This window comes from Lycorma delicatula, chromosome 2, assembly GCF_047948215.1.
Source record: "Lycorma delicatula isolate Av1 chromosome 2, ASM4794821v1, whole genome shotgun sequence".
Classification (NCBI taxonomy): domain Eukaryota; kingdom Metazoa; phylum Arthropoda; class Insecta; order Hemiptera; family Fulgoridae; genus Lycorma; species Lycorma delicatula.
This window is the reverse complement of record NC_134456.1, coordinates 148,977,833-149,002,626: the sequence shown is the minus strand read 5'-3', so window position 1 is coordinate 149,002,626 and position 24,794 is coordinate 148,977,833. Positions and strand designations below refer to the sequence as shown.

General features: G+C 29.1%; 1 protein-coding gene across 5 annotated transcripts in view; it reads right to left on the bottom strand.

Annotated features, from left to right (window-relative positions):
• LOC142319313 (proton channel OtopLc-like) overlaps positions 1-24,794 on the bottom strand; it is a 422,996-nt gene that overhangs the window by 297,954 nt on the left and 100,248 nt on the right. For 3 of the 5 annotated variants that reach the window (XM_075356448.1, XM_075356454.1, XM_075356455.1), the window contains exon 1: positions 11,182-11,497. The exons of the other annotated variants lie outside the window; for them this stretch is intronic. The gene's annotated coding sequence lies outside the window, so the exon portion shown is untranslated. Of the gene's footprint in view, positions 1-11,181; positions 11,498-24,794 lie in introns of those variants that run through there. 5 annotated transcript variants of the gene reach the window in all.

Here is a 24,794-nt window from a genome sequence, read left to right as displayed (position 1 = left end):
GGTCTGATATCAGAAATATTTTTTACTATTGTAAACCTACTATAAAAAAAAATTACTCACGCCAATAAACTTCAGTAAACACAATATGCATCGATATATATCAACTAGATTCTTTTACTTGTACGTTTTTTTTAATTCATCAATAATATATAAATATAAACTGAATTAATAGGAAAACCCAAGCACTTACATAAAGAAGGGAAGATTGAATAAATAACTGTATGTCTTATTATTTTTGTTTGTTTGTTTAACTATGGATTGCAAGGTTTTTGTTAAAAAAATTGGATTTATTGTTATGAAATACGATCGTAATCCAATAAGAGCTGTACCCAATACTTTTTAAGCTTAAAAAAATCTGATGTGGACACCACACATGACTTCCTTATACGCCTATTACACATACACATTTTTTTTAAATGAAAAGTACATAAAATTTTATTTCATTAATAACTTCTGATATTTTTTCATATTTATTTTTATTATTATTGAATTATTATTTATTGTAATTTTTTTTACAATCATAATAATTATTATTAAATCAGCATATTAAAATGAAAAAAAAAAAGTTAAAAAAATAGGAGATGTAGTCTGATTCAAACCGATGAGCCTTCCCCTAAGATATAAATATTTAATTAATTAAAATTTCACTTTGCTGTAACTCTGGAACCAATGAAAATAAGTACCACTTATGATATATCGTTGAAAATCTCTCAATGAGGGCTTATTATTGCAGAGGAAAAGTAAAAAATTCAAATTTTGTTTTGGATTTTGAGCTTTTTTGGACACTTTTGGTTCAGTCGATTGCAATCAAAAGGGGAGGTGCACAATTAGATGTTACAACAGTCCTAAATCCAAAATTTCAACATCCTACGGCTAATAGTTTTTGAGTTAGGGGGGTACACGTACGTATAGATCATGCCGAAACTAGTCAAAATGAATTCAGGGATGGTCAAAATGGATATTTTCGTTGAAATCTGAAAACCGAAATTTTTCGCGATCACAATACTTCCTTTACTTCGTACAAGGAAGTAAAAACAATAATAATCAAAGGAAATTTAAAAAAAATAATAATAAATGTAAACAATTGATTATTTAGGCAGTTATTGCTAATACATTCCAATATAATTCTAATTGAAAGTTACGAATTTCATAAAAATCGGTAAATCTGTCTGCAGATAGCAAGGAAAACGTTAATTCACCAAAAAAATTAAGTTTATTATCCCACACCCGTGAAGGAAATTTCCCAAATAAATTTTTAAAAAATGACGTACTAATATAATGGAATCATCTAAATAGCACAAGAATGTGACTTTGCGTCCCAAAACTATAAAAAATAGTTTTCTCCCCCATCCTTAATAGGGATTTGAATAAGACAAAACACTATCAGAAATATATGGGGGGGATTAATTTATGTGAAAAAAATTTATCTATCCTTTGGACAAAATAAAAGATAAACGATTCGTAAAGTATGTATTCCCTGCCATCCTAAACCGATTGTGATCAAACTACAAAAATCATCATGTCAAATATCATTTCTAAGTCTGGAGATACCGAGCAAAAAACAGGCCAATATATGAACATTCCAGAATCTTTCATTGCTAAAATAGTGTGTTTTGATTAAAGGGGACCATGATATGTAAAGATCTGGAAAAACTCAGACATAAAAATTTCGAATTCGAGTCGATTAGCGTACTTTCCTTTATACGGTAGAGCTTTACAGTAAACTATCTGCCCAGGAAATAAATGAGTTACAAGTAAAACAATTTAACGTCTTATTGGGTGATGTAGGTATTATTGATGAAAAGATAAGATTTTAGACACGGAGAAGAATGAAGAAAATTAAATAGACAAGCAGTTTGAAAAATTAAGAATTAACGATGAAAGTGAACGAGAACAGAAACTTAATTAGAACAGTTAATTCAGAATAGGAACGCCAATTTGCTAGGACATATGAACAGAAGAAAGGGATTAATTAAAGTAGTACTAAAAAAAACCAAATACATTTCCAAAAGGAGAGGCTAGAAAAAATAAAACAGGCGATAAAAAGAAAAAGGAAGTAACAGAAGGTCAAAAAATTGTTTCAGGGCAATTATAACACTGTAGCACTGAATCTAACTTAAGACACGAATAGGTATGTGTTCAACAAACTTAAAAAAAAGAGCAGATTCTTGATTAAGTCCAAATATAAGATTTATTCTTATTGAACGATTTCAAATGACTTTTCTTATTTTGTAAAAAATGTTCTTATATCCCGCAGAAATCTTTTCAAATAGTGTACGATTTTCAACAAAAAAAAATACATATTTTACAAAGATAGTTAGAAAGTTTTTTATTATTTAGCAAAGGATTCTTATAGTGAAAGGATATAAACAAAGTCTAACGTCATTCTGATATACAAAGTAATTTCATAGGAAAACTTAAGTAATACATATTCCTAATTTGTAGACAGCTTATTTCACGCTCCGTAGCGAAAACTTTACTCCATTTATTTATTTCTTATTTTTGATAAAATTTATTGCAAATTTGATAAAATTTTATTGCAAATTGCTTTTTTCATACAAGCACAGTCTTTTTAAAACGTCTATCCAGTTAAGGAAAAAGAATATTAAAAAAAGTAAATAATATAAATAAAAAAAAAAAATCGCACTAGAAACTGTAAAATACTTTTCCATTTTTTTTAAGGTGACGCCAATTGTAAGGCTAACATTTTCTGTTGGCAGTACTTTGTTTATGATTAGTTTACAACTTAAAACTTTTGCGGTATATAGAAAGAAATTTTGTAGTATACTGAAAATCATGTAGCCTGACAAATTCGAACCAGAAAGTACCAGATGAAACATTGAAATTGTACCATTCCACCAAGAAGTGGAATTTTCATACGAATTTCTGTGACCGAAGTCACTGATTACTGAACACTTAAACAGATAGTGACTGAGTGTCAGTGAAGGCTGGAAAAATGGCAGCCGCCATCGGTCGGATAATAAACCGATATTAGGAGATTTCCCACATCAAAGCGAGGGTCTTGACGCAGACTTTTCTCATACAAGTTTTTTACGGAGCACCGGTCTGATCTGCCTGCTGGAAAGGGAGAGAAGCCGTGTAATTCTTAGTGGAGTATACAGGGCCTCCCCCTTAGGCAACGCTTTGGTTACAGGTTACCGCGATACCGTCGGTAGACAGATCTGCATTCCTAGATTTCCTCGTTCGAAAGGGGGAGATGATGTAACCCGTGAAAGGGGAGCAAGTAAGGCGGATGCGGAGGCAGCCTTGCCCGCAGGCTGCAGGAGAGATGGGATCAGTCGACGAAAGGCAGATGAACCTACAGACTGATCCCTGTCCTTCAGAGATAGCATGACCAAAGCACAGGGAACTGGGGTACGAGCTGACCCAGTTCCTAACGAGTCACGGTCGTTTTAAAGCATACCTGTACGCGCAGGCACTGAGGCCTCCGCGGAATGTGACTACTGCGGAAGGAAGGATACCGAAGAACATACGGTGTTCAAGCACGCCCGGTTTCTGCAGCACAGAGAAGCACGCCTGAGAGATTTCGGCGTGCTTATCCTAGACAACATCAAGAGACCATATTGCAGACCGATGATGGGCGCAGCCCGTGATGTCGAAGATGGTGATAAGGATTATCCGCACAAAGATGGCGGAGGAAGCACAAAGGTGAATCCCATAGTTATTAAATGAGACATAACATACAATCGGAAACTGATAATTTTCCTATTATTTGACCGGTTTAGTCTTGGTAATAAATTGTTTTACAAGGTTCTCAGCAAGAAATCTTGTAATTATTTTTCAGGCATTTCAGGTTAGATTTTCTATCAACATGATAATTCGTTTTATTTTATTTGAACCCCATTGCTTAACTACCAAGGATGTATTTTAACATCACATTCAGAATGAAGAGAGTATTTGCCACTTTGTTTGGTCAGAAAAAGCCCTCCTCGCATTATTTTCAACTTCTGAATGATCACACACGGAGTAATTATAAATCATTAAGGATTAAAAGATCTAAAATTCCCTTTATCGTAATTTCAGACCATTAGAGAACGAGATTGATCTGATTTAAGGATATTAAGAACTGCCTAATAAGATTTATGTTTTTATCAACACAATCTACTATTTCTTGACGTGGATAGATGCACCAAATAATTTCCAGTATTACGGTAGTACATTTTCCGAAGTTGAAATTACGTTTTTCTTTAGCGATTTATCGAAGAATCTAGAACCAATTTAATGATATAAGAAACATCTTTACAAAAAATATCAATTCAATATTTTATTAGATGATTCTTGTCACAAAACAAAATCTTATACTCTAATCAAAACATAACAATACATTATATAAATCTCGTTAGGAATGGATAGATATGCTACTGCAAGAATGAAAGAAGAAGCTGTCCCAGCATATGCTTGAATGGATCAAGGGAAACTATTGTAAAATCTTTATCAGACCAGCATAATAAAAACACAATTAATTATAAAATAATATAAATAGATGTGATTAATATCCATATTAATTATTTAAAATATTAACACTAGAAATATTGTTAAGAAAAATATTTAAAGATACTAAAATATAAAAAATTACAAAAAACATTGACACATCTGAAGACAACAATGGAAATTATTTTAATACACATATATACACAACACATTAAGCTAGAAGCAGAAAATTTTTTTTTAATTACTATTACAAATAGATTCATCGACAGAATAATATTGTTTCTGTTAAATAAAATCGTTTAATTGGATTTTAAATAAATTAATAGAAGATCTTTAAAATGGTTCAACAATTTATTAAAAACGGTAACGGAACCATAATAAGGCCCTTTCTCTTTATGCCAAAGTATTGTGAAGAGTTTTACAATAATAGTATTTCTCTCTGGTTTGATAGAGATGACTATTATTATTTTATTAGAATAAACAATTATTATTTTTAGTAACGATTGCAAAATCATAATCGAAAGTGCGATTATGAATGTATTTTTGTAATTCAGTACGAAAGTATTATAGTTTTACTTTCGTACTACATTACTTTACTATATTTATTAATGTATTAAATACTTACACTAAAAATCTGACAACAAAGTTGTAATACCTTTCTGGCATTGGTTATTTATTTTTATGTAGTGGGAAAATAATAATATATGAAAATAAAGCTAAAATAAAATGTTTAATTCAAAAAATCGATATTTTTAAACTTTGGTCGGCTTCCCTACCCAAAATTTTACTCCTGAAGTATTTTTTTGGGTTACTCGCACTATTGCTATGCCTAGAAAAACGCTTAAAAAATTCGGTTAAAAGATATGCAACAAATAAAAAGGTTTTTTTCAGTTTTCAGGGAAGGGGGAATTTGGGGAAAATCTTTTTAAAAATTGTAAAATAGGCTTGCTTGCATGTACTGAGCTAAATATAAAAACAAATTATGTATGCAAAAATTTGAGAAAATTGACCCAAAAAAACTATCTACCTCAAGATATTGACCCCAAAGTTAAAAAAAAAAATTGCCTTATATACATGAGTCCCTGTACAAAATTTCATAAAAATCAATTCATCCAGTCAAACGTTATTAAGCTTCAAACACGCCAAATATAAACGAATATTACCCCGTTTTTTTGGGGGTCCCTGGATTAAGAAGCATCAAGAAATGCAAAAAAAAAAGCAATATTCCATTTTTTTTTAATTATTACCACACATAATTTCGTTCTTGCAGCACAGCTCTAGAGCTCTGATGCCATGAAAGTAAAACAGCATAATACATATCTCCATAATTTTTATTTTTAGTTGCTGAAATATAATCTGACAGCCAATTTGATATTTTTAAAACTGTTCTGACATTTCAAGGGAGCCCAAATATGTGATACTATACTTCAGATGGATATTTACGTAAATATAATAAATATTTATTAACGATGAGCTTTGCATGCTTTATTAAAGGGGTCAAAGCAAAACAATACGGTTTGATTGTATTACAAACCCCAAGAGAATTTTTCATCTCAGACAGAAATTTCTTTTTTTATTTATTAGAGCTTAGAATTTTTAACCAATAAATAAAATGAAATATTTAAATAAATAATATTTTTAAGTATTACTGAATCAAATTTTGTTTGACAGTTTATTAAAAATGACAATAGAAAAACATAAATGTTCTTTCTTGTAGACCGAAACACTGTGTCGAGTAACACGAAAAACGTTCTGTTGTCTGGTTTGATAAAATATTTTTTAATTGAAAAATAACCAACCTTTTCAGTAAATAGTTGCATAAATATAAACATATGGATAATTTAACAGTGTTAATTTTCTAATCACCTATTATCGATAGCTGCTATTAAAAACCTTAAGAAACACATAAAAAAGGATTTTGTTCTAGGTAGGTGTCAGTTTGCTTTCCCTATTAAACAAGTAAAAATATTAAATAAATATTTTTACATTTTTAAATTTAACAAACATCAATCAATCACATGACTAAATGATAAATGTATACATAATGGAGAAATAATGTTTTATGTAAAAGTCTCGTTTGAATACAGTGGAAAAGAATAAAAGAGACGAAGAATGCAATATATCTGTTGCTGTATTATATCAAAAGAAAAAAAATCTTTTTTTAAATATGTATGAATTCATAAGATGCTCACCGATAAACTCTTACCATTTACCTTGAATAACAACAAAAACTTTATAACCAACGTAATAAGTAATTTATCTGAAAATAGATTTAAAAAATATGAACAAGGAAGCAATATAACTAAATGTCTTGAATTTAATGAGTACTGAAATTAAATTATTCTTCATCTGTAGCCGGAAAACACGTCCCCTTATTGTATTAGAATAAAATCAGCCGATTCAATGAAACAGTTAACGCGGTTTTAAATCCGCCAGTTGCATTCATATTGTTCTTTATTATATATTCATCTATCTATCTAAATATATATATATATATATACTATGTTTATGTAAACATTATACGTAAATTAATAAATAAATAAAAAAATTAATTTTTAAATTTTAATAAAACTAATTACTTCAGAACAGAAAACAATTAAACAGAAATGAATTCATAATTTACAAATTAATCATTATTATTACTGTTACCATTGTTATAGAAAACTAAATGAATGAAATAATAATAACAGTAGTAGTAAATAGCAATTAATTTTGTTTGAATGAAAGTAGTTAGAAACGAGACAGACGTTAATTACAACTAAACAGTTCAACATCGCATCTTAAGGCTATCATAAATATGTATATGTACCCTAAATTTGAATAAATTCTCACATATTAAAATAAAATTATAATTAATTAATTAATTAATTACCATATCATCAGTATTATAAATGTAATAACACGTGAATTAAAAATACCTCATACAAAAAAAAAAAAAAAAAAAAAAAAAAATAGAAATTAAAAAACTTAATATATTTTTAATTCTACTTTAGTTTTAGTGTTTTACAATCGGCACAAAATTATGAATTATTAAAAACAATTTGCACAACGTCCTTAATTTGATCGATTTCAAAAAGATAAATTAAAAAAAAACTTATTGTTTTGTTTCGTAAAGTCGTTTTTTTATTTGCAGTTTATTTTTTTTACTTTTTTTTTTATTTTTACCGAAAAAAACTTTTAAAAATCTTGTTCGTATGAAATGCACCCGTCAAAAAACTTATATTTTGATAAAAATAAAAAAGGAGTTAAAAAAAGAATATAGCTTAAACTAATTAAGTCTATCTTTTATTCAAGAATATGAATTATTTCTTTATCAAAAATGTTCAATTAAATTTTTACGTAAAAGTAGTTTTATATTATGATATAATATGTTGAAAAATTAACTGTTTTTTTTAATTCCACGAATTTAAACGCCTGAACTTTTCCAAAAAAAGTCCAGCAACGGATTAAAAACTTTCCCGGGACTGTCCCTTATGATCAACAAAATGTTAAAATGTAAATAATAAATAAGTTGTTAAAAAACGTAATTAAAAAAAAAATGTAGATATTATTATTATTAGGCTTTTACGAATGCAAAAATCAAAATACGTTTAGGGGCATGAATTTAATGATTCAATAAAATAAAAATTGTGATTATTATTAATTGTAATAAATTAATGAATATAATAAAATGGTTAATATTACAGTAATAATTGTGAAAATAATGTTTTTATTAGTTTGGCTAATCTGTTTAATTGGGTAGTTTGAACCACAATTAGGAGAAAGATGAAAATAGTCAGAAAAATTTGAGTCGAATTTGATGAATCATTCTGATCAAAAGAGGATTTTACCTTAAAAATTATGGAGTGAAACAGAGAAAAAAAGATTAAAAAATTCATAGAAAAAATTTGTTTGGGTCCCAGTCGACCCCCATAATCGAATAAAGTTTTGATCATCAAAATTATATTTAGAATATAATTGCTATTAAATAAAAAAATTGCCTCATTTGACTTTCTTGGTCGACAGCTATCTCATATAAAAATATTTAACAACTAGAAAAATTAATAAAGTACCTGTATATAAAAAAAAAACTTACAAAAACTTGTAGTGTCCGAATAAACCCCTTTTTTTAAAAAAGCTCCAATTTTTTTTTAGATTAAATTCTGAAAATTAATGTTAAAACATTAGTATTTTAAGTAAGGGTCCACTCAGCCCCCTTATTTCTCAGGGCTTAAAAGATTATTTACTGGAGTAATTATTCAGTTCAATAAGTTGACCCGATTTTTTACGATCTTATCGAAGTAAAAATATTGTTAACTATAAAAAAATTTGGATACCGTGATGTCTCCTTGTCTAATGGCCTAAATAATAAAAGCCGTGATATAAAATACGTGTGCCAAATTTTCACTTTTTTTGGTCAACGGGTTTTTGAGATATGAGGCAAAAAGGTTTAAGAAATAATGTTGAATATCCCTCCATCCCTTAAATTTTGAAAAAAATTGACTTAAAAATTTGGGATTTTAAATAGCATTATAAGTACTTACTTTCATTCTACTGAAACTCGTTTTTTTACCAGCACTACACTAAAATTGAATAATTAAAAATAACGAAAACTTCCTTCTCCTTTTTTTAGCTTTATCTTTGAGTACCCCGTTTTCGAAGAATTTATGTTGAGCCATTCCGTAAACAGTAATGAGAATGCAGTACACACGAGTGTACATAATCGTCTGAAAATTTTTACAACTTTTTTGTGTTATTTTTAACTAAGGGGGTCTTGAAATATCCAGATTTACAAAAATAGCCATACACCCAAAATCTTGACGGATCGTTCCTTTTCTTTTAGAGCTATACTACCGCAGCTGCAATAGAGCTACAGACGGTAAAGTAAAAGTTCCTCTTAAATTATAAGAAAAAAATAAGATTAATGAAATTTACAGTACCAAAAAAACCAAAGTTTAAGCTTTTATATACGTACCTAAGAAAGATTTTTCTAAGTTAAAATTATTAAAAATAAAATTTATTATCAAATTTTTATTTTTATTAATTTAAATCTTCCAATTTTTCAAAGATTTAAATTATCTTTTTTTAAAAAAAGATATAATATATATGTAATTTAAAATATATATATATATATATATATATATCTCATTTAAAAATATGTATTTTTTTAAAGATATATAAAAAAATAACAAGAAAAATAATCAAACCGTTTTTAAATTCTTGGAGTATGATTCTTTTTCAAAGTAATCATAACACACTTAAAAAACATGAAAAACGTCCCACAAAAAAATTATCATTTGGACCATAATTTTTAGTATTTCAAGATTGAATCGCATAAAGACCAAATTTTACATTTAATTAAAACGATGTTTTTTTTTTAGTTTAATATTTAAATAATAGATTACTTTAAATTAAAAAAAATTATAACAAAATATATGCTTAAATTTTAACTTAAGTGAATGTTTTTTTAATTGTTTAAAACTTTTATTTTTGTTTCATGCAACCAATTTCGTGTTTATTTAACATAAAACAATAAGGTCAGTGAAATCTCTGTATTAATTATAAATACAGAATAATTTCTGTATTTATAATTAAGTTTAACTCACCGTTCTGATTAACTTAATTATCTTTAATAAAAAAGGAAAAGCATAAGATTGAAACAAATATAATAAAAGTAAACGTAACACAATCACCTAAGAGATATTTCACGCAATTTTTTTTTAATTTTTTTAATCTGTTTACGTGGATTTCCTTTTTCTCTGAAACCTTTTTATAAAATAAAAAAACAAACAAAAGATAGCAAACATGTAAAATACACACTTTTCATCGTATAAATCATTAAATATATGGTGACTATTTTTTAAAAAAAAGTTATTATGAATTTAATTTTTAACAGGGTAAAAAATCTTCTTTCTGATAATCAAAATAAGCTAGGCTAAAAGAAAATTTATGTACGTAAGAAATGAGAAATAATAAACATGAGAACTGAGAATAATTCTTCTGATTATTATTGAACGAATAAAAAGTCTGTAGTTGTTAGAAAATAGAAAATGATTAGAGACAAATAATTCTTAGAATTATTATAACCTAATTAATTATAACAATATTTCTTATTGTCTTTTCATATAAAAATTTATTTAACATGTAATATAATTTTGAGAGAAAGATAGAATAATGTTTTGACACTATTACAAGACAACAAATGTTAGGTTAATTGAATCTAATATATTGAAACTTAATATATGCTGCTAATTATACCAATAATCATAAGTAAATTTTAATGCATTATCAACCTAATACAATTTAAAATCAATAAATACAATGATTAACAAGAAAAAACAATTTCTGGATACGAGTTAAAATCTAAAATAAATTCTTATTTTCCATTGAGAAAAGAACAAATTCATTATTATAAAAACAATAATTCAAACTTGTATTCAAACAACCAGAATTCAGTGACCGAATCGTGAAATAGCACAAGGAAGAGAAAATACTTAAAAACGTAACTTACGTTAATTACTTAATACCAAACTACATTACACATTTTTTAGGTGAAAAAAAAATCAAAAACATTTTAACATAACAAAAATAAATTACTTAGAATATATATACCAGATGATTTTTTAATAAAACAAAAAAAATTGTTTCCCATATGTATAAAAAATGAAATAAGAAACATGCTGCTGTATCGCTGCCATGGCAACGAATAAATATCTTGTTATTAAAAAGGTAACTATATAAATTACTTACTTGTAGATTATGTAGTACTTAATACGGCGTAAAAAATATATTTACGAATTTTTGTTTTATAAAAAAAAAAATTCAATATTATATTTAACCTCACTAGTCACTAAAATATTTAAAAAATCTTCACTATAACTAATTTACGTCACATACATTTTCGATAATTATAATTCGTTAATTGTTTAATCGATTCTCGACCGAATAAAGAATGACCGAGCATACTTAGTGCCACACTACGTCGCTAAAAATAATTACAGCGAATTTAAAATCTAATTTGTTTGTAAACAGTAGCATGGTGCTTCGGCTAACCTGTAGAGCGGCTGTTTCCAGACTGCGAGGTACGGACCAATGGGAGGGCGCTCAGTTATTACGTCACAAGCCCAGGCAAAGCCCTGTTTCCGAACTCGTACGATTGTTATCGAGTATAAACGAACAGAACTTGAAAAAATCTTTTTGAAAATTTATCTTATTAACTAATAATAAAAAACTAATTGTTTTATTTATGTTTTATTCAAATAATAAATTTTATTAAAATTAAAAGGATATTATATTAAAAAAAAAACTTATTTTATACAAAATATGTTGTTTTTTTTTCAGTTTCAAGTCATTTTACTAGTGTAATACTACTACTACTACTACTACTACTAATCTTCATTACTTTCTGTTTATGACAATCTACATTTTACATCCTATATCCTTTATTATCTAATTTATATATTTCAATTTTTATCTAAATTTTGAGTTTTACTTTCTTTCCATCCCTCTCTTCCACTAATAAATCCTCGATGTCAAAATACATGGCCTACCGACCTAGTTTATCTTCATAAGATATTGCCACAAATTTCTATCCTCTCCTATTCGTCTTACGACCTTTTCATTTCGAATTTTATCGACCCACCTAATTTTCTACATCCTTCTTTAATACCACATACCAAAGGCTTCTATTCTTTTCCTTTCCGCTTTTTTCCTCTTGTTCCTGTATCATTACGGAGAAATGCTGCGTTGTATGAAAAAATTTCTTTCTAAATATTAGATCTGTATTTTACAATAGCAGATCTTTTTTCAGCATAAAGCTTTCCTATCATGTTCTTATCTGCTTTCATAACTTCCTAAATAACAATTTTTTCCATTTCTGAGGTACTGTGTTCTTTGTTATTTTCCTATCTATTATAATTTATTATTCTTGTTATTAATTTCAAACTAAATTTAATCATATAGTAAATGTATCCTATTAAGAATCTCTTTTAACTAATTATTTTGTTCTAGCAAATGAACAGTGTTATTAGCAAATCTAAACAGATTTTTTCCCCGCCTTGGATAGCTATTTTATTCTTAAATCTGTCCTTCAATTTCTGTATTGTTTCTTCTATAAATAAGGTTAAAAGGAACAAGGATAGATGACATTATTGTTTCATTCTTTGAAATTACTTGGTTATTCTGGTGCAAAATATAATTAACTCTTCTTTTCCTATGCTTAAGCCCGAATTTTTTGAAAATTTTATATATTTTATTTAATTCTGTCTTATTAAATGCATTTTATGCTATGAATAATGTATGAAGAGTAAAGACATAAAATATTTTTACAGATCGTTTAATAGAGAAATAAACTCATCAAACATATTTTTAATTATTATTTTAAATCAAAATAGGAATAGGATTACAAATAAATTTTATTAAATGTAGCAATAAACTGAAATAAATTGAAACAAAGGTATCTAAGGCTATTAACCGATTGATCTGAATGTCATTTTACGTAAGGTAATACAGTGTAAAAAAAAAAAAAAAACAAAAAAAAAAAAACAGTTCAGTGCGATATTTTGAATTCAAAGGTTATAGAAAAGGAAATAAGGATAGCACAGTACGAAAGAACATAATTTTTTTATAGAAGGTTTATGCATTTTCTCATTCTATCCGTTTCTCAAAGATTATGTAAAAGATGGGTAACTATAGGCCATTTATTGACACAGGTGGCTATGACAGAACACGGAAAACTCAATTTCTCATAAGGAAGATAGGGACTGATCATATTTCATGTAGGTTACATAAAGAATGAGGACTATAAATACAACTAGAAATCAGTGTTTGATAGTTGAAACACTCGAAATTGTTTGTGAATAGATCAGAGAGGATTAAGGCGGCGGAAATATAATTTTAAGTAGAATTCTAAGGTTTATAGTTAGGCAGATTATCAAATCAGAAACAACGCCGCTAAAAATAAATATTGTTTAATTAATTTTTAAGACAGTAAAACTATAATCACTAATATGTTCGCTTTCTAGAATAACTGCCCGTCAAACATATTTTTATAACTCACTAACCCGTTTAGAAAGTTCTCGGCCTGACACAGAAATGCCGCAAGTATGAACACATCACTACGACATTTGTCAAATATATGGTCCTTTAGATGGCATACTGTGAAATTTCAAACGTATGCGTTTGAAATTTTCTGAAAACTTAAAAAATTAAATTTCAAGCTGCTATAAGATTTAATCATGGATGGACATTAAAAGATTTAACCCCTATGGACATACAGAAAGAATTATATTCCAATTAAAGATTTTTCCATTTTATTAAGGGAAGAATCCTTCATAAATAATAAATCTATTTTTCATTTTATTTTGATTTAAAAAAAATATATGATTTCGATAAAGAAAGCGTAAACGGTTCAGAAAAGGGCATAACTACGGATTTTTAGTTTTTTGGTGATGTAGTACTCAAAGAGATATAGCTTGTCCAAGCCGGATTGGCACACATATGATGAACAGCATAGTTGTATATCTTGCTGTCTAACGAGCACAGGTTTATAATACTACTCGATTAAAAACAGTATACTGTTTATAACAGACTTATAAACCACATATTAAGGCATCCTGGAATAGTCGCTTTAATATTGGAGGGACAGGTAGAAGGAAACAATTGTGTAGTCAGGCAACGTTTGGAATATGTAAAAAAAATTGTTAGGGATGTAGGATGTAGGGGATATACCGAAATGAAACGACTAGCACTAAATAGGAAATCTTGGAGAGCTGCATCAAACCACTCAAATGACTGAAGACAAAAAAAAAACAGTATGTATAAGGTACGATTATTGTTTATTCCAATCAATAAACAAATTCACGGGTAATATTTATTAGTTACTTATTTAACCCTGAGTTTATATATTATTAAACTAATAATTTATTTCTTTATTAGATACTGAAATAGATATGTTATGAAATATTATCCAGACTAATCGGCTATTACTGATTAGTCTTTAGACCAAAGTATATTTATTTATAGTTTTATAATATCAAAGCCAAACAAGCACAAGATTGATCTACTGTTTATGCTACGCTCTTCGCACTTTTTTCTGGAAGTGACGAACCTAGTAGCTACTAATCTAGTAAGCTAGCCTAGGCGATGTGTCATACATAAGAAAATTTTATTTATTCAGGTTTGTGTAAATAAAAAGACAAATAAATAAGTGTAAGTGTAAATAAATTGTGACACATCGTTCGAACGATGTGTCATTCGAAACATTCAAATGAAACATAAATCTTTATTTATACTAACCGTTCCTGATTTATTCAGAGATAACTTGTTTTGGTAAATGATTCCGTTCTAATTTATAGTGTATTTGCGCAGTTGCATATGATATATATATATATATTTTTATATTATAAATTAAATTATTCCAAACAATAACATGAATCATATGATTTTTGGTGGGCAGTTATGTTAAAATTCAGGTTTCTCTTTAAATAAATTCTCACTTTTTTTGTTACTCTTATTTAATGAATTTTTCTAATATGGTTGGTCAGTTTAGTGCCAGCCATCAGAGACTCAACCTGTAGTAAAAGTTGTCCAGTTAATTGTGGGGGTCCGAAGGGTAGGTTATTGTCCAATTATAGCGTTCTTTGAGTTTCAATTCTTGAAAGTAGTTGAAGTCTTAAATGGAATTTTAGTTGAATTTCAAAAGTAATTTATTCGCCAGCGTTAAATTAGTAAAATTTGTCGGATCTATTCTTATGGTAGTGAAATGATTTTATTATTTTGCACATTGTCTAATTTATGAAGAAAAGAAATTCACCGCCACGGGAAAGAAATTATACACAACATTTTTAATTAACTGACAAGAGAATCTGCAGTTTGAATGTTTTTTAGCGACACCAAAAACGTTTAGCGTGTGCCACAGGAGTCTCAAAAAGAAGTATCGAATTACTGGTGAAATAGCTTCAAAAAAAAATTCAATTCTCCTCACAAAGCAATAAAACCCAAGAAGGAAGTGACAAACCCGGACAGATTTGATCGGAATGCTATATGACGCATAGTAAAATTTTAAGTGTTAAAATTTTACTTAACCGAGGGGCGCTTGCCTTCTCTAATGAAACTTACCGCAAAACTAAAAAGTGATGGGAGTGTTTAATGGGCAAAAAAGTAACTTACGGACACTTTTGTTAAGCATGGACTTCCAATGGAAGAGAATCAGAAATAACAGGGCAATTTTTATTGAAAAACATAATATTCAGTAGAAACGGTTTGTGTATTTGAATAAAGTTGAAGGAAGACCAATCGTCTACGTTGATGAGACTTATATTTTAAGTTCTCATTGCAAACAGTTCTTTTGCAACCTTCAATTGCGTCTGAGTGTATTGCTGTGCCAATTTCAAAAGGAGAAAGGATAATAATTATCCACGCCGGTGGTGAAATGGGATTCGTTCCCAACTGCTTGACAGTATTGAAAACCAAATCTTACTCAGGTGATAATCATTTGCAGATGAACTGCTACATGTTTGTAAAGTGGATAAAAGAAAAATTAATGCCTAACTTGCCAGTAAAGAGTGTCGTTATAAAGCTTCTTATCACATTGCTGAAAAAATCCAAGCACCGAATTCAACATCAACAAAAAAATCAATGATTAACTGCTGCGTACTATCAGCTTACCATTCCATGAAAATTTGACGAAAGCTCAGTTGTATGAGAAAATTATAAAAAATAAAGATCATCTGAAAACATATAAGATAGATAAGATGTTGGAGGAAGGCCTGTGCCTGTTTAACGCCTACCCCCATATCATCCCGATGTGAATCCCGGGATTCACATCGCGTGAAGAACTGGATACGGGTACGGGTGAAGAATTGGATCGCAGCCGAAAATGTACAATTTACGATAGCTGCAGGAATGGAAATTTGTCGTGAAAAGTTCAAAACTCTCAGTCGAGGACCGGATAAAATGCTTTGCAAACATGTTAAATAAAACGAAGATGAATATCGCAAGCTGCAAGGAACTACAACAAAAAAATTGAACGCGTCATCATCAATTTGGGAAGCGAGAGTTCATCAGAATCGTTAGAAGAAGACGAAAACATGCAGTAGGAAGTGAAGCGCTATATATGCAGAAAATTTGTAATTTTTACTTTAGTTATTTGTATATGCTAGTGCTAGATTCATAACGAAATACATTATAACGTAAAGTGTAAAATTTCTACTGAAAAAAGGATTATAGAGTTAGTAAAAACAATAATAAAAACACTGATAAACCTACATTTCAAGGTAATAATTATATATATATTTTTTTACTTTAAGTACTTAAAAATAAGTTAGCTAAATATTTATGTATTGTTTTATTAGGTAGTGAATTTATTATTTTTTTATATAAATAAGACTAAAAATAATTTAAAAATTTATGATTGAATTTTTTTATTGATTGGAATAAACACATATAAAAAAATACTAAAAAAAATTATACCGTAAATTAGTACAAAAAAATTAGTTAAATTAAAAAATTACTATAAAATAAATAAAAATTTATACTGTATATATACCGTAAAATTTATTTTATACCGTATATATAGTTTCTTCCACGAGTAGCGTATTATACCCCCACGCTAGCTAGGCAACCATCGCCTAGATCAGATCTGTGCCAATTCAGCTTGGACAAGAAATATCTAATTTCCAATAATCTGGAATGTTGTCTGAACTGTATTACTAAGAAATCTAAATTAATGTGATTGTAAGATAGAATCATAATTAGTGGAAATATTTTATTTTACTGGAAATAAAATTTCCATTATTATGATTATTTTCAGAGTCGAAAACGTGGGCTGCTGAATTTAGACATTTTCGTGTATTTACTCAGGATGATGAACGCTTAGGACATCCAAAAACCGCTACGACCAAAGAAATCGTCACAAAAATTTACAATACCGTATTAAACGATTGCCGACTGAAGGTACGCGAGCTTGCAGATATTGGAAACATCTGGATATACAGTTTCCATTTCTTCACTAGATATTTTGACTATTTAAAAGTTTTCTGCTTGATGGGTGCCACGTTTGTTAACAATCAATCAAAACGCATTTGATTGAACAGGAGGGGTATTTAGACTTTTTTAAACGCGATTCCGCTCTGTTTTTTTTTTACATTTTATAATAGTGTATAAAACAGATATTCACAATTACACGCAGTGTAATCAAGCAGTGGGTAGGAGGAGCTCAAAGTGCGAAACAGAAAGTATAAACAGTACTATCTTCGCGAAAAGTCACGGCTACAATATTTTAGTTTTTGATGCGATAAAAGCTGAGACAACCGCTTGTTTTGCAGAGTTGGACAAATCGCATTACACTGAGGATTGGAAAATTGCAAAAGTTGGAAATTCGTTGATCTAAATGTATTGAATTACAAGGTGACTGTGTTGAAAAATTAAGATAAAAAGTTTTATAAATTTTCTGTTATCTTTGTCAGGCCGAGAACTTGCCAAACGACACTCATATTAATTTCATACAATAGCTTAGGGATTCCTAATTTGCATAATGATGTATACTTACCGTTATAATTACACCTTCAAAATAATTATAATTGAAAAAAAGTTATCGATTTATTATTTATTTTTCTGTCGTCGCTAAATATTCCTACTGAAACCTGTTTTGTTTTTCACGCATATGGAAATGAATTTTAAGCGTATATAATTACGGACGGAGAGATCCATCTACGAGTATAAACAGCTTACATTGTTTAATATTGCACAGAAAAAAGATGCTCGTACGAAAAATAAACAATTAACTTTTTGGCTATTAGGCTAGATTCAGTAAGGATGGTTAAGGATACGACTGGAGCTATTCCCTATAACGGACTTCTCCCACTCCCTACAGTTTATATATAGATACGCAAAAAGTTCGATGTCAACTATCCGTGCCAGATGATATTTTTAGATACCACATTAAAATGTAAAAACATTTAAACAAAACGCTTGAGCCAACCTCTGTAGCTGATTAGATAGCGTCGCGGCATTTCCTGCGGAGATTTCGAGTTCGAATCCCGGTCATACACGGCATCTTTTCATACGCTATCAATTTCCACCGGGTTAATGACCATAGTTGTTGATGTCCGCTCTTTCATATTAAAATAAAAACGGATGAAGTTAATGTTGTATTTAAAACTAAAATTTTCTTAAAAATTACTTTTATTTCATATTTATGATACCGAAAAATAATCATTTTTAATAACAGTATTTGTTAAATTTCATCTTCCTTTGTTTAAAACAGTTGAAAAGTTATTTAAGGGTTGCTATTATTTTGAGAATGGAGCATTTGTTAATTTAATTTTATAAATTAATATTTTATTGTTAATCAGTTATTTAAGAGCAAGTTAAAATGATTTTTGAAATTAGGTTTAAAAAAATATTAAGCAATCCATTTTGGTTAGGGTTGTCGTAGCCCCAAATCTAATCAACTTTTTTTTGTAAGTTACCAAAAGATATTATATTCTCAATGCTCTTAAAAATAATGTCACAAAGAAATATCATTACTCTTTCCAACTAAAGTTTTTTATCACTTCCTCTCAGATAAAAGCTTTCGGGTGTGATAATCTCCCACCGAAAAAAATTGATCCTTTTGAGACAGGAACATTTACTAAATTTTATTTGTCTACTGATGATGATGATGATGATGAGTTTAGTTTAAAATTTATTTCGATATTAAACATCGATTTAAAAACTTAATTTCGAATAAATCCCAAAAAATAACTTTACATCTTGGCATAAAACATTTATCTAAATAATATATTTAATATATAACCATACGTAGCAGGGTAATAGCAATCTCCTTTCAATTTGGAAGTTTATGTGTTTGAATCCAAGTGATATGGTATTTTTCAAACGCAAAAAATTTCATCTCATCATAAAAAAAAATGTGACGTGTTTGTAATCAGACGTGCTTTAATCTCCTTCTGCCAATACAAATAAATAAGTATATAACTAGCAGAAGCGTAATGTAACGTTTGCCAACAACAAGAATAAGAATCTAAATTATCATTAATTATAATGTTTTATTTGAACAGTCTTTTTAAATTTCTTTATATAAAGTTCAATAAAGAATTGAAATACTTTTCCTTTATACTTTTAACCAATACGACACAAAACATTTTTATCTACAAACGTATTTATTTCTAATTTTTTTAGTATAAAACTGATATTAATGGTAAAAGTTGATTAATTTTTAAATATGGCGTAAAAAAATTTACAAAACAATTACATACAAATTTAATTATTCTTAAACTATTAAATTAATTTTTACTTCCAGAGATCTCGGGTTCGAATCCCGATCAGGCATGACATCTTTTCATATGCTATCAATCTCCACCGGGCATTTGATCATAGCTGTTGATGCCCGTTCTTTCATAAGAAAAAAAGATTTACTTTCTGGCATCATAGCTCTACTCTGGCAGCAGAGCTACTCTGCAAAAAAGGAAATATGATAATCAGTCAAAAAATGGGGTACGGTTTTTTTTCATTTATCGAAGTTTAGTAACCTAGAAACCCCCCCCCCCCAAAAAAAAAAACTGGGGGTTCGTACGTGTGTTGGCTTGTTTGAAGCTTAATATCTATGGAGCGGATAAACCGATCTTGATGAAATTTTATACAGAAAAGTTTTGGGGTCAATTTTTTAAAAGTTTTACAAACATAATCCCACTTTATATTAAACTCAGAACATGCGTTCATGCTTATCTTACCATTTTTAAAAACGTTTGCCCGAAAATTCCCCTTCCCTAAAAATCGAAAAGGTATCTTTTAATTATTGCATATTTTTTACCGATTTTTTTATGTCTTCCTAAGCATTGTAGTAGAGCAAGTGACTCAAAAAATATTTTTGGGCAATATAAAAATATGGAGTTTTTTAATTTTTTAAGACTATTTTAGGTCTATTTTCATGTGTCTTTATTTTTCCACTATATATAAATAAAAAACCTAGGACAAGTACGTGTTATAATTTTTTGTCAGCTTTTTGAAATTAAAATCAATTCACATTTTGAAAGAATTATTTTAAGAGTCAAAGGTGAAAAAGTAGATTGTTTATTAAAAGGCCGTAGATTTAAATTAAGCCAAGAAATGATAAAGTTTGTAACCCGCATAGAATTTATTAACACATCCAATGGCAATTCACCAATAATCATGGTAGATTGTAATGGTACTGACATCACCACCTTATGTATAATCATTTAACATTAAATATACCTTTAAAATTAATCTGCAAATTTGAATTTTTGAAAAGCACAAAAATATACGTCAACGCAAAAAAGAATTAAATATATTTAAATATCAAAACTCTGTGGTGAATTGGTACTATCTCTGCCTTTTATCTGAAGGTTCTGAGTTCGAATCCCGATCAGCCATGATTTTATTTTACACGTTACAAATTATTATTAATATTATCTATCGACAGCTATTATAGAACGTCAGCCTGTTACAATAATATTAAAAATAGAACTAGTTTTTTTACCAGTATTTTTTTAATCACTGGCAATAATAATATAAAACAAATAAGAAATAAATATTTGGCAAGAAATAGTAAATTTTTAACTGAAGGCACACATCTAAAACCATTAATATAAAATAAGTAGTTTAAAGAAAAAATTCCATTAATAGAGTACCAAAAATCAATTTGAATGGAAATTTAATCAAGTTTTCCTCTATTAAGCAGAGATAATGTTTATAATGCAACCTTTACTGTCAGAAGGGATACGTCAATTTGTTTATCACAATATTTCAATTATTGTTACGGTTATAGAACATATACAACACCCGAGGTACTAGTGGCAAAACTCGTAGTTGATTTCTCTGAGAGTAATGAAGTTCATTAGAGAGCCAGTTGCTACAGTAAAGAGAAGTAGGCATTTATAGAGCTGAACATCTCCTGAATTTTAACGGGCTTGATATACTGATAAACAACAGCATGACTGGCCCAGTGAAGAAGACAACAGGACTTGACTCCTTACTATTTTTAGTAATCTGACCTGGAATGTTTATTATTTTACGAATGGCTAAGCCGTTGAGAAGTGTAATTTGTATCTTCTGTAAGGTTGCTTACAACCAGAGTTGTTCTTTTAGTTCGTAGTTATACCACGAAATTCAAACTTACAATCTGAAAATTCGCAGGAAATTATAGTTTAATTTTTCTTAAACTGTTCATGCTTTAAAAAAGTAACAAAATTTATTATCTTTTTCTCTTTTTAATTACAATAAATTTTATAATAAAATGAAAAAATAAATCTTTAAAAAGAAATAAAGATATACAAATATAATTAAATGCTACATGAAAATATTTTTGAAATTGAATATCTAAAACGTTCCAATAGTAACGAATTTTGGTATGAAAAACAAAACAAAAAAGATACAAAAGAACCATTTTAATTCGTGTTCAATTTTTGTAAATGAATTTTTCCTGTATTTCATAGAACGAGTTGTGTGGTAATATTGAATGGATTAGAAAAAGGGGAGGGATATTGACTAATGACGTCACGAGAGAGGGTTACAGAGATCACATCAGTAGCGAGTAGTAAACAAACCCTTTGTAGAAAGGGCTGAATTCCAATGTATTTATATACGAGTGAAGTACGAGTAGTAGTATAACAGCACAGGTGCAGCGAACTGGACACCCCTATCGAACCTATAACCAGCAGCAGCTGATGCCGTAGGGTGAACCTTTGTTTATTTCTACTTACACACTTGCTTATATCTACGTTATCGATACGTCAAAATTAAACATAAAATTAGTATAATTAAATTTCACGTAATGGGAATCCTTAAACAACATAAATGTGATGTTTAAAAATTAAACGTCTGATCACAAATAAAAATCTATAGAACATTATAAAAATTAATTACCTTCTAAATACAGAGCTAATTAACTAATTTCCTAACACTTATCACGGTATAAACGTAAATTGTAACAAATTTTATTAAATGTGCAACTTAAAAAAAAATGGATATTGTGTGGAACAAATTCTTTCTATTAATCTTTTTATCGGTGAATCACAAATAGCTAAAAACTACATAGCAATCTGTTGAATTTAAAACTTACTGCTGGTTGTTTTACTGTTCGTAGATCGACAATCCCTTCTTTAAATATTAAAATAATTTTGCGTGGATAAAAATCAGAGAAACTTTAACAAAAACATAACTTCTAAAGCTTAATATTTAGGCGGAATTTCTAATCCTCTCCCCGTAAAAACAGGAGTAACACAAGATAACGAATTCTTGCCGATGCTTTTCAATTGTTTCTCAGGCAAAGTTAACCGAGAATGGAAAAACAGATGTGAAGAGCAAAACCGTACTCTCTTCAAAACTGATATAGAAAGACATCGTACGGTTACCGATTGTCTTGTCTTCTCAGATGATTTATTTAGCTTGTAGGATAATTACATAACAGCAGCAGAATAAATAAAAATATCAAAAAATTAAACAGCAGAAAGAACAGATCTACAAATATCTTTTGAAAAAACACAATAAATGGTAAATATCAAGAACAACCTGACCCCGTAGGCTTGTTTGAAGCTTAATATCTATGGAGTGGATAAACCGATTTTGATGAAATTTTATACAGAAATGTTTTTGGGTCAATTTTCTAAAACTTTTAAAAACATAATCCTACTTTATATTAAACTCAGAACATGCGTTCATGCTTATCTTACCATTTTTAAAAACGTTTGCCCCAAAATTCCCCTTCCCTAAAAATCGAAAAGGTATCTTTTAATTATTGCATATTTTTTACCGATTTTTTTGTGTCTTCCTAAGCATTGTAGTAGAGCAAGTGACTCAAAAAATATTCCGGTCGCCACGTCACCCCCATCCGTCACTAGACCTGATGAGCTTTACCGTAGATCATCTTCTAGACCCTCAGACTGATTGACAATCCTCAGTCATCAGTTTGGCCTCTGTCAGGATGCCACTGATGCAAATACCACGAATGACATTTCCATCTGTGGCTAAATACCACTAATAACCACTATACCTTAAACCGTTTAAAATATATATTAAAAACTGGACTAAGTTAACAAATTTGTTTAAACTTTGAGCTGTTAACCTAAATACTAAATCAAACAAACACGTTCCGCAATATCATGAAATCCCCAACCGAGAAAAACTACGGAAACGCCTATCCTGACGGCAAAAGCGCTCCAACGGATCCCTAGCCACCCGAGTGGTTCAAACTTTCATACCCATATGCTCTCCGCGACTCGCTTAAGAACCAAGTATCTCGTGAGACTCTTTACAATCACCCGTTCGGTCCGGTTCTTCCAATTTACACTCAAGGATAAGGTAGAACAAATTTCATCGAGTTATTTTACAACCCAAACGTCGACGCTTGTATCTTCTACAAACATAAAGAACATGAAAGGAATTATCTAAAATGCCGCAATGCGGACACAAACCCCAATCGATGAGGCCGAAACGATCCAATCTGTCTAAAAACACCGTGAACAGAAAGAAATTGTGTGACATACTTATTCGGAGACACCTAATATCCCAACTTTAAAAAAAAGTCAGGTATGGAAAAACAGAAAAAATAAACTGCTTAAAAACTAGGAGAAACTACAAAAGGGAACGGTCGAGAAGAAATGGTTTTAAGTAATCGGGCAAACAAAATGGAATCGGTCGATCTTCTAACAAAATAGATGAACGATAAAAAGACTATCACTACATATACAAAATTAAAGCATTGTAATAGTGTAATTCGTCCATAAGCATTGTATACTGCATAATGCTTGTCGATGATTAACATAGGGCTTTCAAAAGAAATCCAAAAGAAAGAAAAACGGTTTTTAAGAATAACATGTGGACCTCTAAAGGACGACACAATATATATAAGTCCACTCTTACAAAATGCTGTATCAAAAATTAAAAGAAACAGCAGAAATAATGCATGAGAGGAGAATGCCTTTCACGGGTTAATGATAATACAATCCTCAAGAAAATTCCTTCTATTTTATATAGGAAAAAAAAATTAAAAGCGTATATCGGGATAAAGTTAAAAAATCTAAAAAACCAGGAATAGAAATTCTGGACTAATGAAATCAGGAATTAATCAAGAAAAAATTAAAAGAAATCTCCAAAACGAGGCTGTTCTATTAAGATAAAGACAAAAATTAATAACACAAGAATTCAGGAAAAGAGCCAATGAGGCATAAAAAGTACTGGTAGGAAAGAAGGAGAGGGACGCTAAGAAAAGTTGAAACGTGGTCCATACTTAGTCAAACTGAAAAAAAATATTAAATTTACATTAATAAATTGAAGCATCTTAGCCTATTATTCTTTAGCTTCCAAGCTCAACCTTGGAATTTTTTTCACACTGAACTATCTGTATT